The sequence below is a fragment of the Apodemus sylvaticus genome, chromosome 20, assembly GCF_947179515.1.
Source record: "Apodemus sylvaticus chromosome 20, mApoSyl1.1, whole genome shotgun sequence".
NCBI lineage: Eukaryota > Metazoa > Chordata > Mammalia > Rodentia > Muridae > Apodemus > Apodemus sylvaticus.
In genome coordinates, this window is record NC_067491.1 from 38511424 (window position 1) to 38527107 (window position 15684).

The window sequence follows — 15684 nt, forward strand, 5'->3', positions numbered from 1 at the left end:
AAGAGGCAGAAGTTGAACTCTACCAGACGGAAATAAATATTTAGAGTTTAGCTGGTCGTCAATTGCAGTACACATTACTTTAAAAAAAGATATACGAAGCTTGCCTGTGTAGAGGAGAAACAAGGGTGATCGGTTACTGAGCTTGATTTGAAAAGATGACCTGTACATTATTTCTAATATACGATACATAAGTAGCCACACATTTGGAATCAGTCCTCTAAAAATAATGTTGTTAGAAAGCACTAACTTGTGAAAGTATTGATTTTCTTTGGTAATAAAATAAGTCAAAAGAACATCTTTGTGTGTGTGTGTGTGTGTGTGTGTGTGTGTGTGTTTTCTGATAAACAGATGGAATGATAGGGCTTTGACTGGAGGATTATTTTACCATTCTGGAAGATAAAGAACCAAAAGTCAGTCCTTGAACTCAGTTTGTAGAGAGGTCTGCATCTCTCTCTACCACCCACATCCCCACGTGTTCGGTCCTTTCCAGTCTGGATTAGGAAGAGAATAAATCTGTCTGCTTCCTCTGTGACTGTGAACCCAATCCCAGTGACTCAGAATATACACAGACCCCTCTACCAAACGAAAATAAGGAAGCTGACAAAACGCTAAAGTTTGAAGTTGGGACATCTTCCAATCCCTGATTCCCTCCACAGGCCTTCCCAGAGATCATCAGGACCTTATCCGAAAACTTTACAATTAGTTCAAGGACCAGGCATAATTAACGCACACTCCCAGCACTCCGGAGCAGAGGTGGGCAGATCTCCAGTTCTATGCCAGCTAAAGCTGCTTTGTTGAGTCCTTGTCTCAAAACAAAGCAGTCAGTTCCAGAAGCTAAGGGAAGTTGGCCGGTAATTCCATCCCAAGGCAGGAGACCTTGGGATGTGCCTCCGTTGGTAGAGTGTTTACCTAGAATTCGGGAAGCCTGGGTCAGATACCCAGCAGGCACATGCCTGTAATTCCTGTCTCTGAGGTAGTAAAGGCACCAAGATGAGGAATCTCAACTAAATAGCTTTGGCTATTCTATGAGACTCTGGAAGCAGTCATGGCATTAAAATCATAGGATCTCTGACAAAACAAATTCAGGAAATGAACGTGGGTTTTGTGTTTCATTTTATTTTGTTTAATTGGCAAACAGGTTAGCAGTGGGATTTCAAAGCTCAGGAAATGCCGTCTATATGGGTAACTATTGAACGATTAACCAGAATCCAAAGGATTGAGAGTTTTAGTTCCCTCATCAAATGCTATTCACTACAAAGAAAAAGAAAAAAATATATTTGCATAGAGCAAGGGAATGGGTTTCTCTGATCTATAGACTACCAAATTTTGGGGACCATCACAGTGTTGAAAACCTTTTTCATGTGATATGTATACGTGTATGTGTATATGCATGTGTACATTAAAAAAAACTATCTGTAAGAGAGGAGTATTGGCTCAGGACTCCCAAGAGCAAGTTCTCAGCACAAAGACTTATTTACCCCAGAGGGAGAGAGGGCAGGGAATAAGGGACAATAGAGGATGAGGGAGAAGGGGAAGAGAATGAGAGAGAGAGAGAGAGAGAGAGAGAAATATTAGCCCGAGAGGGACAAAGGCCTGCCTCTGGATAGAGAGGAGACAGACGTGGCCCATAGGAAAATGGCAGTTAATAAAGGTAAAGGAGAAACCCTGAGTTAGGATGGGGTGTTTATTTTGTCAATTACTGAGCCACAGATGGTCTTTTGATTGCTGGACTTCAATACTTTGATACCTGGACCTTGGTCAGCTTCAGAAGGCAGAAGAAGTCAAATTAGGGACTAGGCCTCGGTGGGGTGGCTAGCTTTATAAATATAATCTTAACAGTTTTTAATAAGACAGAGGGAATCAGGCAGAAGGGCAAGGCCTGCCAGAGCTAGAGCCACCATCACTACTCTCAGGGGAGGAGAGGTATATGTGACAAGCAGGAAAGTTATCAATGTCAAAATATGGCGTCGTGGTTTAGGGTTGTTGTTGTTGTTGGATTTTTGAGATGGAGGGTGTGCAATAGAACAGGTTGGCCTTGAACTCAGAAATCTACCTGCCTCTTGCCATCTGAAAGGACTGGGTTAAGAGATTGCACTACCACACCCAATAGTATCACTTCAAGGCCAACCTTAAATTCCCTCACCTTGTTTAGTCAAGTGCTGTTCACAATAGTCAATGCATGAAGGTGCCCTAAAGGTCCACCCAGACATGAATGGATAAAGACAACATCCGCCACCCTTGTCCTAGTGCCTCCTCCATTCTCTCCTTACCCTCCCCTTCTCTCCAGATCCTCCCTCTATTCTCTTCTTACCCTTCTCAGACTAAGTGCATTTTCCCACACTGAGACCAGACAAGGGGGCCCAGGTAGGGGAACAGGATCTACAATCAAGCAACAGATTTAGGGACTCAGTGACAGCCCCCTGCTTCAGTCATTCAGAAACCAGGAAAACGGGATACTTTTGGGTGGAATACTACTCTCCCATGAAAAAGAATAAAATTGCTGTAATGCATAACAGTGTGGATGGTGCCGTGTGCCTTTTCTTGAAGAGAAGTAAGGAAACATCTAATCAAATTCATAAGGGTACTGGTGACAAATTAAAAAATAATTCCAGCCAAATCTAGCTTGTAAAATAGTGGAGAGATGGCTCAGTGGTTAAGAACAGCAACTGTTCTTCCAGAGGTCCTGAGGTCAAATCCCAGCAACCACATGATGGCTCACAACCATCTGTAATGAGATCTGACGCCCTCTTCTGATGTGTCTGAAGAAGCTACAGTGTACTCATATATAATAAATAAGTCTTTAAAAAAATTAGTGAGTTTATTGTGATTGCTTCAGAGCATGAGCGAGCAGTTGCCTAGAAGATCATGGGTGACTCAACGGCAGCTGTGTCACCGAAAAGCTCAACCCAGCCTGCCTGATGGCTACAGCAAAACCAAAGCTCCATCTATGGAGCACCTCGCAAGACCTGCATCTGAGCTGATCACCCTTCACAGGGTTGTTATTAACTGCTCATATAACCTTGGGGAGGGTCTTGAGTAGCTTATACATCTCAGCGTTATGAGAGGTCAAAAGTTGTCTGCTTCCTTAGCCTTATAAGTTTCATGGACTTCCTGAGTCCTAATGGTGCTCCCACCGGGAGGGAATGTTTCAAATGGGAGGAAATAGCTACATGGCAGATGAAATTAGATGCCATTTTATTAACTGAAATAACTTAGAAATAGGCAATTCTAGACCTGGTGGCACAGACTTATAATCCCATCTACACGGAAAGGTGAGACAGGAAGACTGTCCCAAAACTGAGGCTAACCTGGGCTATGTAGTGAGTTCCAGGCCAGCCTGTAGTAATGCACAATACAGTAAGATGATAGATATCTCAGAAGGGAAAGTTGAGAGGACACAGAAGTTTGCAGATGCTGGAAAGGATAAAGAGAATGGAAGAATGGGATAGGAAATGCAGATGTTCCCTTTGCTTGTTGTGAAAGAGGATTGTTCCTGCTCTGTAGGTAGCTCACGCTGCTCGTAACTCCTACAACCTAATGTTTTAACCAGGCAATCCCCCTGTTCCAGCCTCCCAGGTATGAGGATTTCAGGAGTGTGCACCCAGGAACAGTTTGGCACAATATTTCTTGATAGCTTTGTTCATGAAAGAAAATTGCAGTTATGTTCTGGGGTAGCTCAGCTCCAAAACTAGGGAAGCCAGCCGTGGCTGCATCTCCACATCCAGAATTCCGGAGGCCGAGGCAGTGGGAGAGAGGATGGTTGTGAGTGCAAGGTTAGAAGAACAGAAGAAATAATGATTGGGAACATTTTCACCAGACGGAAATGATAGCCGAGGGCCAGTGGGGTGGCTTATGGGAAAAGGAATCTGCTGGTAACCCTGATGACCTCAGCTTGATCCCTGGGATCCACATGATGAGAGGAGAGAATAGACTCCTGCCAAGATGACCTCTGACTTCTGTACTGCCGCTTGCTCACGCAAACACACATACATGCAGGCACAAGGACACACACACACATACACACACACACACAAACACACAGACACATTGTGATAAAACAATAGAAAAATATCATGGTGACCTATATATGAGACCCTGAGCCAACAGATCAAACGAAAACAACTAAAAGCATTTAAAAATGGTAAGGACTAAGGTTGCTGTTTGGCTGGAAGACTGATTTGCCTCCTGTGTATGAAGCCCTACGTTTGATTCCCCAATACCTCTTAAAACCAGCATGGTGGTACACTGTAATACTAATCAGATTAGAGATCAGAATGTAGTAATCTTTGGAAAGCTACATTCCCAGTTGGAGGTCAGCCTGGGCTAAATGAAACCCTGAGACAAAAAGAAGGGAAAGAAATGAAGGAAGGAGAAGGGACAGGATGGAGAGAAGGAAGCAGGAGAAATAACTCAGTGGTAGAGTACTTGGCCAACAGGAAAGGCTCTGGATTCCATCCTTAATAGAGAAAGAAAAGAAAAGAGAACACATAGCAGCGGTTCTCAACCTTCTTCGTGCTGTGACCCTTTAACACAGTTCTTCATGGTATGGTGACCCCCAGCCATAAAATTATTTTCATTGCTACCTCATAACTGTAAGTTTGCTACTGTTATGAATCATAATGTAATTTAAATCTCTGTGTTTTCCAATGGTCTGAGGTGACCCCTAGAAAAGGGTCATTTGACCCCCGAGGTTGAGCACTGTTCCCATACATCATCGTAACCTTCATTCAACCAGCATCACAGCGTTCAATGCTTGCCTAACATGTGCAAGAGCCTGGCTTCTGTCCCTCCTGCTGGAAAACCAAGATACCAACCGCATTGGGGACTGAAAAGTGTGGTGTTGGTGCTGACTGGCATCCTAGGGAGGCTGCCACCCTGCTCCGAGCACAGTGCCATATTTTTTACTTTTAAACAATGGTAAGAAAGAATTGGTGTGTGTGTGTGTGTGTGTGTGTGTGTGTGTGTGTGAGTGTGTGTGTGTGCATGTGTCCCTCATCTTAATTGACTGTCTACTTGTGTGATTAAGACAGCAGCCATTTTATTTTCTGGAAATTCACTGTGCACAAACTGTTTCAAGAAAAACTCTTTTTGCTTCTTCTCTGTGTTGCTTTTGTTTTTGTTGTGAGCTAAAGGCTCCTATAGGCCAGGCTAGCCCTTATAATGTAACTAAGGATGATTTTTGAATTTCTGAACTGGCCTCGACCCCCACCCCCCACCCCCGGGGCTTGGATCACAGATGTGCATTAAATCTGGGTTTGGGAAAGCGAGGACCCAAGCCAGGGCTTCCTGTATGCCATGTGATAAACTCTCTAGAACTGAACCACATCTATGGTTTTTATGAACAGAATTAAAAAAAAAAAGTTTGGTTTTTTTGGGCCGGTGGTAATGGCTTTAATCCCAGCACTTGGGAGACAGAGGTAGGCAGATCTCTGTGAGTTCAAGGCCAGACTCTACAGATCTGCTAGAGATCAAGTACCAGGACATCCAGAGTTACACAGAGAAATCCTGTCTCAAAAACCAAACAGAAATTTACAATAAATTGCCTTTAAGGTAGGTATTCAAAGTGAAAACACAACATAAATGTATCTTGCATTTCAACTTGAAATATTTCATTATCTCTCTATAAATGTTGTCCAATCCTTGGAAAATACCAAATCTCCAAACACTTATGGCCAGACAGTATGGATAATGAATGGGTCTTCAACCTGACCCATGTATACCATTTAATGGTGGTCTCTAGGATCATTTTTGTCTTGTTCTTTTAAAACAAGGTCTCACTATGTTGCCCTTGGCTGGCCTAGAACTCCCTATGTAGACTCTAACTCTCCAAGTCATAGAGATCACCAGCTTCTGCCTCCAAAGGCCTGCATATGAATGCTACCATGCTTGGGTACCTTCAGGGTCTCTGAGGTCTGTTGCTTACTCACCCCATGCGTGTGATTCCCTGTTTCCCTCAAGGCCCAATGACAGCTGGGAGTTTAACTCAGTGTTAGGGTACTTGGTTAGCATATACAAGTTAGTTGAACACGAGTTAGCTCGGTGTTTAATCTCTTAACACACACATACACACACACACACACACACACACACACACACACACACACACCTGGGCAACCGACAAAGCCAGACAACTAATTGACTTTGACCCTTGGAATCCTCATGGCAGAAGAAGAGAACCAAGTTTCAAATGCCGTCCCCTCTTAGGGCCACATGTGTTGACATTGTGTGCTTGTTCGGAGTTCACGCAGAGAAGCTGGAGGGTGAAGGCTGTGCATGCCTGTCATTGCTGGCTTGGGAAATACAGGCAGGGAGATCAGGAGTTCAAGGTCAGCCTCTGCCCTAAAGGCCGGAGGACAGCTTGTCACACTAGGGACTCTCTCATAAAAACAAAAAATAAGTAAGGCCAATTAGAGACAAACGCTTTTATCTTTGAATATGTGATTGGTGGCTCAGGGCTACATAGGGAACCCCCAGGTAAAACAGCAAGTGGCTTAAGATTTTGTCTTCCTGGAAGGCAGGAAAAGAAAGGGGTCTGGGCTTGGAGTATGTTCTGAGCTTTGACCAACGAGGAGAAAGGTCATTGAAAACTCATAGGGGGAGGGGACGAATTGAGTATTTTGGACAGATTTATTTTCTTGAGAGCCAGAAGGGTGATAGATTTTAGAAGGAAAAAGTTGAAGTGATTTTTTTTTTTTTTTTGCTTCTGACTACTGGTAAACTCTTTAAACAGTTTATTATTTTTATCTCTTTATCTCTCTTTATATCTATACCTATTTACATATACATATACACATACACTATACACTTACATTTCTTTTGTTATGGTTCCTTTAGATAAGGGTTTGCTGTACAGTCTGGGCTACCTTCAAACCCTGATACTTCTGTCCAGTCATCCCTGGGCTGGGATTATTGGCCCAGTGTGCTATACTGAGACCTGACGCCTTTATTTATTGTGTTTATTCTCTGCTAATCATAGGCAGTAAGCCAGTCTGGAGGCCTCAACCTGGTTTCCTGCCTGGCTTTGCTTTTGAACTAAGGTTTGAACTGATACGTTGGAACTCTTTGGATCTATCGGGTCCATTGCATTGAAAAGAACCATTCATCGGAAGTGACAGATCTGGAGGAGCAGAGCGCAATTTCTTCCTTTTCTACTTCTCTTTATCCTCCCATTTCATGACAGCAAAAGATGACCTCAAACTTCTGATCCTCCCTGCCTCTACCACCCTGGAGTGGCAGGAGTCTAGGTGTGAGCTACCTACCAAGTCTGGCTTATACAGTTCTGGGTATTGCCAGGCAAGTACTTTACTAATGACGTCACATCCCCAGCCCTATGCTTCTTCTGATTTGGGTTCAAGTAAGTGTTTCAGACGTGGCTCACTTAAAGATCCGTTCTTCTTGGCGTCTCTCAGAAACCGAGTCCCTGTGGACTCAGGTGACAACATTTTATGTCTGAACAAATGGTAGATCCTTGTAGGGTTTTTGATATGGCAGTCTCCTGATATAAGCTTAGCTCTGAGCTTTTCATCATCCTGCTTCAGCCTGTGAGTCCTGGAATCCCAGACCACCAGACGGGCACTACTGCCCTGGTCTTCCGAAGCAGTCTAAAGAAAACAACTCAGTCACAACCAGATTGTAACTCTTACACTATGGGCTGAAAAACTCCAGTTCTGAATATTTTCAGGAAAGAAGCTTTTCGCTAAACGAAATAAAAGCTAGTGAAAGTTGACGCGAAAAAGCGGAAACAGTTGGGGGTGGGGGTGAAGAGCCCCATCGAGACAGTTGCTGAAGCATCTCATGGTTGGCGTACCCTGGAAAATACAGCGACATTTATTAAAAGGCTGGCTGGAAAAATGGAATCAAAGGGCAGATTAAAAGTCTGCCAAGTAAAATAATTTTCACTGGAATGAAAATTTTCCCTAAGGGTAGATACGAGAATGGAGAGGGAAAAAAGCCTTCTATTTAAGGACACTCTAAGCTTTCAACTTCCCCTCTGACCTGAATCATGAGAGAGGAACCCTGGGCTACTCCACAGACCAAGGCAATCGGGGAAGCTTGTGACCAGTGGGTGTGGAAAGGCCCGAAGGCTGCAGGAGAGCCGGTGTGAACAGCGAAGTTAGGCGTCAAAACTGGCTCTCCGGGAAGTCCCACCAGTAGTCTATTGCAAAGCCTCAGGGCCATTTCCAAAGTCCAAAACCCTCTGTCCCTCTGTTAACATCTTTTAAAGCTCTCTCTCTCTCTCTCTCTCTCTCTCTCTCTCTCTCTCTCTCTCTCTCTCTCTCTCTCTCTCTCCTGTCTCTCAAGAAAGAAACAATACCTCTGTGGTCAGGGGTGTGGGGGGGTGTTACCTTTTCATCTCTGTAGGAAGAACAGAAGAAAGTTCTGCATCCTTTTATTTTTGTTTTTTGTTGTTAAGGGTTCTGTCTATGATGTAACACAGCACAGGCTGGTCTTGAACTCGCTAAGTAGCAGAAAGGATGAGTTTGAACTTTGGAGCCTTCTGCCTCCATTTCCTGCGATTATAAGGCAGTGTCACCTATTGTTAGATACCAAGGGCTGGGCGGTGGTGGCACATGCCTTTAATCGCAACATTTGGGAGGCAGAGGCAGGCAGATTTCTGAGTTCGAGGCCAGCCTGGTCTACAGAGTGAGTTCCAGGACAGCCAGGGCTACACAGAGAAACCCTGCCTCGAAAAACCAAAAATCAAAAACCAAAACCAAAACCAAACCAAAAACAAAAACAAAAACAAAAAACGTGGTCAGTATGCGCTGGAATGGTTTTCATATACCTGTGTCATTTGCCCTTACGCACCCCTCTCCACCGCCCTCCCCCTAGTGACCCCACCCCTATCCCCAGTGCCTTTCTTCTCCCTAAGTACTTCCTCTATGTCTCTCTCTTCCCTCTCCTCTCCTTGTCCATAGTCTGCCTACTACCTTCATGAGCAAGTGTACTTCCTTAAACATGGTGAGCTCCGGCCCCATTTTATAATCTCACCTGCCTTTAAATCCGAATAAAATTCTATTGTGTACATGCCCCACATCTTAAAATCTATTTATCTGATCGACCTCTAACCTGGTTATGCATCTTGCTTATTTTATAAAGTATTGATCTGTGTGTTTATGTGCATGTGGGTTGGTACTCGTGTATTCTCATGCACCTGTGGAGATCAGAGGACAGCCTGTGGGGGTTGGTTCTCTCCTTCTACCACGTGGGTCCTCAGGATCAAACTCAGGTCATCCGTCAGGCATGGCAATGGCTGCCTTCATCCGATGAAGCGCCTTGCTGCTCCACTTTTGCAGATTTTTTAAAAAAATGATGATGAGGATGAAGATGTTGACGTGGATGAAGATGTTGACGTGGATGAAGATGTTGACGTTGATGATGATGATGATGATGTTAATCATGATGATGTAGTAATGGGGTGTGTGTGTGTGTGTATGTGTGTGTGTGTGTTCATTATGGGGTTCAGAGATTGAAGCCAGGCTGCCAGTGCTTTTTGCCTGCTGAGCCATCTTCGTTCATATCAACCTCCCGCCAAAACTCCCTCACCCCTCTTCCCAGCTTTTGTTTTGAAACAGGTCTCATGAGCCTAGGCTGTTCTCCATCTCTCCATGTAACCCAAGTTGTCTTGACCTCATGAACCCTGGCTCAGTGTCTGTTGTTCTGGGACTTAGTAACATTGGTTAGAGAGGCTAGTGCAGCAACCAACGCGAGTGTGTGCATGTGTCTGCAGAGTTCTCACCTCGGGTCATCCTTCATATGGATGCACAGGAGAGATATGACTGGAGCCTGTGGCTAGTTGGATTTGTTGGCTTGAGAAACTCTATGGTGCTTTTCAGAGTGGCTGTCCAACCATCTGTGTGTGAGGCATCTCTCTCTCTACTACCCAACTTCTAATCAGGTGATAAGTCTGGGAAGTCTGAGGATTGTGAAGAAACAAGCCCTTACTAATGACGGGCATGGCCCAGAGTGTTGGTGACTCTGATATGAACCACGTGGGTCTCTGATTTGGGTTTCTCATGAGTTCTTCAGAATAGCTGGCCTTGCCCAGATAATTAAGCAACTTTAGCCCCACCTTAGACCTACAGAGATAAACTGGAGGTGGAGCCTTAGACCCTAGGCACCGAGATTTGAAAACAATCACTCTCCCGCAGAGGGGACGGCTCAACCACACAGTCTGACTTTTTATTGGCTTGGTTTTTGGTTTTTGTTTTTGTAAAAGTCTTGACACATTAAAACCAAAACCAAAACCACAGAAGACCAGTTTCCACTGCCTGGCATTTCTTGGATGTGTGGTTCTTTCTTGGAACACAGTTGGCTTAACCAGGGGCAACACTCTTAAAGAAAATGGACTCTGTCTTCTTCCAGCAGCCATCAAATGCCAATAGCTTCCAGGTTAGGGGTGGCACGCCATGCCCACTATATGCTGGGATTTGGTCCCCCTTAGGTTTGTGAAGCTCATGTGTCACAACTGATACGAGCTCAGATGTGCAGCCTCCCCACTGTGTCCAGAGGACATGGTTCCCCGCTTTCACTACCGCTGGCTCAAGAAGTCATTTCCCTCCATCTTCCCCAAAGATCCCTGAACCTTAGGAGGAAGGGGCTGTGGCATGATATGCTCCACTCTCTTGAATGATATCTACGACCATCTCCCCTGCCCTTGTATTCCCTCCTCTACTCTTAAAGTGGATTCCAGGGACTCAGATCCCTAGGCTTTCAGAACAAGGACATTCCCTGCTCAGCCATTACAAGAGCCAGCATGACAGTTTAGAAGTCATCTGTTTAGAGACTATGAGTTATATATTTATTTACTTGTTTATTTATGTATTTATTTTATATGAGTATCAAAGGAGGATATCAGATCACATTACAGACAATTGTGAGCCACTGTGAGGTTGCTGGGAATTGAACTCAGGACCCCTGGAAGAGGAGTCTGTGCTCTTAACCACTGAACCACCTCTCTAACCCTTGTCTATTTTTTCTTTTTAGAGAAAGCTCATTGGAAGACTTCCCCATTTGAAAGCTTCGTTTTGTAGTTGCTCTCTAGGCCGACCCCCAAGTCTGGAGGGGTTTGTACCTCCTCTCTTCCTGTCCCTTGACTTTCAGACACTCTTCCACTGTCCCTAAAGCCTTCAAGATGTCCTCCATAGCTTGTCCCAGGCGGTTCCCTCCTGGTCCTTTATCTTCTAAGAATTAATCCTTTGTTTACTGTGGGTGGCTCACACCTTCCAACTACCTACACCAAAACATCTAAATCTCCAGAGATCAAATCAGGCAGGGAGAGAGAAAGCCCCTTTCCCAAGGCATTCACCTCAGGGTGATCCTCAGTGTCAGGCACGGGTAAGGAAGCCACTCTAGTTACATGACCTACCCAAATGCAAACATCTTGCAGTATTAGCCAAGAGAATTGAACTAAACAGCTAGTCCTAACAGAATCTGACTTAGTTTCCCTCTGACCGATAATCATCAGACCAGTCTTCCATATGACTATGGAGAAGGCAGGCATCTAAGCAAAACAGGAAGGTCTCTGGCAACATATGTTCATAAAAATCAGTGCCCTATATGGTTCTTTTTAAACCAGCCAGAGAGCACAGAGCAGTTTTTGAAAAAAGAAAACTCTGAGGGTGGGGGAGGGGGAATCATTTTTCTTGGTTTCATAAACATTCATTGTTTAGTTATCTAAAGAAAGCGCACAGTTTAAATCCCCCACCCTCAACACTGATGAACTTTTAAATAAATTTCACTTCCTCAGCCCAACCTGACAGGCTTGTGGGCAGGAGGGGTGGTTTGGAGACACAGGCCAAATCTCTCTATGTGAAGACCTATCTCTACATCTAATCTCTAGATAGATAGATAGATAGATAGATAGATAGATAGATAGATAGATAGAGGGAAGGGTGCATCAACATGCCTGAGCTTGGCAAAAAGTCTTTCCTAGGCAGATATCTAGGATTTCCCTAAGAAGATAACTGATTCTCTCTCTCTCTCTCTCTCTCTCTCTCTCTCTGTGTGTGTGTGTGTGTGTGTGTGTGTGTGTGTGTGTTTATGGCAAAGTGTTCTGTAGTCTAGTCTGGTTTCAAACTCTAAAGACAAGGAAGACCTTGAATTCATTTTCTGTTTCCACCTAAGTACTGAGATTACTGGCTGATACCATAACCCTGGCTATAGTTTTGCTTTGTCTTATTCTTTGTAGAGAAGCTATAAGAATTTCCACAGGTGTGCCAGGTATCCAACACTCCCGGTGCAAGGCAGGAGAATCTTGAGGCCATGGTCAACTAAGAGAGAAACTGTGACTCAAAAGATACTAAAACAAAAGCAGAAGAGAACAAAAAAAGAATGTTAAGTACAGGACGAAGTCATTGCTCAGAAGCCCCTCCCCCACCCCATGACACATTGTCTCCTTTTGTGAGCTAGTCTAGCTTTGAATTTATCATGTAGCACAGACTGCCCTCTAGTCACGCCCTTAAGTAGAAGGATTACTCAAAGGTGTTTCTTTAGGCTTGCTTGAATGTGGACTAAAAGTACATGTAAAGTCCTAGAAATGTAGATTCAGGGTTAGTACAATGAATCAGCAGGGAAAGGTCTTTTGCCAAGTATGACTGTCTTCCTGGTTTGGATTCCTGAGCCCTACATGGCGGAAGGAAAGAATCAACTCCTGGTAGTTGTTCTGTCACTTAGACAGGAGTGTCATGGTGTGTGAGTGTATTTGTGTGTTTTCATGTGGCTGTGTGTGTGTGAATATGTGCATGTGTGCCCGTGAGTATGCATGTGTGTTTGTGTGATTTGCAAGAGCATGTATTGCTCTTACAATATTACCTTACATTGCGTAGCTGAGCTCCATTTATCGGGATTCTGAGAACTCGGGGTTATTGGATGCATATGCTGAGACAAGACCCTGCTGAGGTAAGGCATGTGGAGGACACATGATGTCTGGAGGGTAGAAATAGGACTCCACAGATAGACACAGAGCTTGGCTTGTTCAGCTAGATGTACAACACTTGTGGGTCTCCAGTCTTCACTGATCTTCGCTTTGCTGAGAAGCACAGCTGAGAACTTCTCCTGGCATTCCTCTTGGTCCTTTCTACTGACTTGTGCTGAGGCTGAGACCCCGATGTCTCTGCTAGGTCATGTCATGGTTGTTGCTAACCCAACTCTACTGAACTGAACTGCTGGTGTATCCATGAAGTGTTTGCAACTGAGCTGCCACTGCCTGCTAACCTGTGAACTGAACTGCACAGTTGCCTGTATCCTGTCTTTCCCACTTCCTCTGGAGGTTGGTGGGCTACAAGGGAAGTTAAAGCATTTAAGAATCATTTAAAAATAAGGTTTCAAAAAACTGAAGTTACAGGTGGTGCCCAACGTGGCTTAGGCATAATGGATAACTCTGCTTCTAATGTAGAGGAAACAGCAAGTTATGAGGGGTTAGCAATGTTGCTTAAGGAGACAGGCAAAATGGCGGCTACTGGCTCGAGGTGGTATCCAGCCTTGCTTCCGGAGGGGAGCAAGTTATCGTGGATACTATTTTGAAAAAGTTTAATGGGAAACCTGACAATTCTCTTCTGTTAGAGAAGATCACAGAGATGGCTATGCATTTAGAGAGTCTGCGGACAGAGGCAGAAGTATTTGGGAAACACAAGGGGCCGCTAGGAGGAGATCAAAGTTGAGGCTTGGTGAATGAGAACCGGAATGTACTGCACAATGAAAGCAAACTAGGCTGGACAATAAACTGCTGCCCCACCCTGCTTCTAGGGGACTGGAAAGAGCAGGAAATGGCACAGGTACAACAGGTTAAGGGCAGCCAAGTGCATCACCAGAGGTTTTGCTTGGGCCTACACAGATACATACTTTCAGCCTTCCTAGTCTTTGTGCAGCATATGCCTGCTAACAACGGTGGACAGCTTACAATGAATTAACCTGGAGACCAATACACATGTCATATTTAAAGAGGCTGTGGTATTTTATGGCCTACATTTTTCCTTTGTCAAAGAAATGCTAAATAACTGGGCTGTACAGCATAGGGCTATCCCACAACATTGGAAGGGATTGGTGTCAGCTGTTCTAGTAGCTGGTCAGCAATTACAATGGTTGTCATGGTGGAGGCATAAAGCCACAAAACTTGCACAGCATAATTTAGCAAGGGGAATACATGTTACTATAGACGAGGTGCTTGGTGAAGAGCATTATGCTGACTTACAACAACAAATCCAATTTGATGATGATGATGTAATTGAACAATGTTGTATTGCAGCTTTAAGAGCTTGGGATTGGGTTGAAGATTTTCCTTGGGGGGAATATCTACCTCATGCACTAAAATAATGGGTACTAAAATACAGGGTTCTGGAGAAGCCTTCACAGAATTCTTACAGAGGCTGAGTTCAGCTGTGAATAGAGCTATAGCAGATCCCGAAACCGGACAGTCATTGATAGAAATATTGGCATTTGAATAATGCAAATACCAAATGTAAGAGTAATCAGAGCATTGAAAGCACGTGGAGCTCCTATAGATGAATGGATAAGGGAAGCAGCTGATATTGGTTCTCAGGAGTAGCAATTCATAGCTAGAAAAATCAGGAATCAAAATGCTCCATGTTTTAATTGTGGTAAATCTTGGTCCTTTCCAAAGAAACTATAAGGTTGAAAGACTTAGAGCTCAAAATAACAGGTACAATGGTAATCGTAGTTCTGGTCACTACGAACCACAAAGGCTTCCAAGATATGGTAGCCCCTGAGGAAAAGGTAAACATTGGTCAACAGAATGCTGGTCTAAGAGAGACATAAGAGATAACCTCTTGTCATCGAGGAAATGAACAGAGGAGCCTGTCAGCTCAAGGCCCTGCAGCAAAACCCCATCCAACACAACGGACTTTCCAAAGAACACTTAAGTTTCCACTGACACAAGAGGAAGAGACTAATGAGGGACTGGGCTCATTCTATTTATTTATTGTTTTGCTTGCTTCCTAATTAATTAATTAGCTAACCTTAGAGACAGGGTCTCATGTAACCTAGGCTGGCCTCAAACTCACAATTCTGCCTCATAGCAATCTTCTCAAGGCTAGTGCCACAGGTATGTTCCATCATCCCGAACAGTAAGCTTGAAATATCAAATGACCATGACCCATAGCATCCACTTGGGTTTTGTTAAAAAGATGTGGAACTACTCACATGTTGCTTACCAGCATCACACTGGGCAGGCTTTGCAGAGTGCCCTCCCTTCTAGGTCTGACCTGGTGTTTAGCTTGTTATTTTGTATGCCAAGATGGCATAAAGAAACCTGAAGTCTTCACCAACATTAGATGGATGCTTTAAAGAACTAAGGGAAGAGAATGGTTCTAACCATACCAAATAGTGGAATTTTCTCACCAAAATCCACACGTATGGAACTGCCATGGTTATTTTGCTTACAAGCACAGTTGAGGGAGTTAGTACTCAGTAGACAGCGGCATCAATAAATTATTGAGAAATCGACTAAGCTTGGTTGAGATTCTCCACCAGTAAAAGCTCTGAGGGAGGAGCAAATACCTTGAATCAATGTCAAAATTCTACAGTGGTGGGACGCACCTTTAATTTCAGCACTAGAGAAGATGCAGTGGGAAGATCTCTGTGAGTTCAAGGCCATCTGGTCTACATCGTGAGTTCCAGGACAGCCAGGTCTATATAGAGAGACCCTGTTTCACAAACAAACGAACC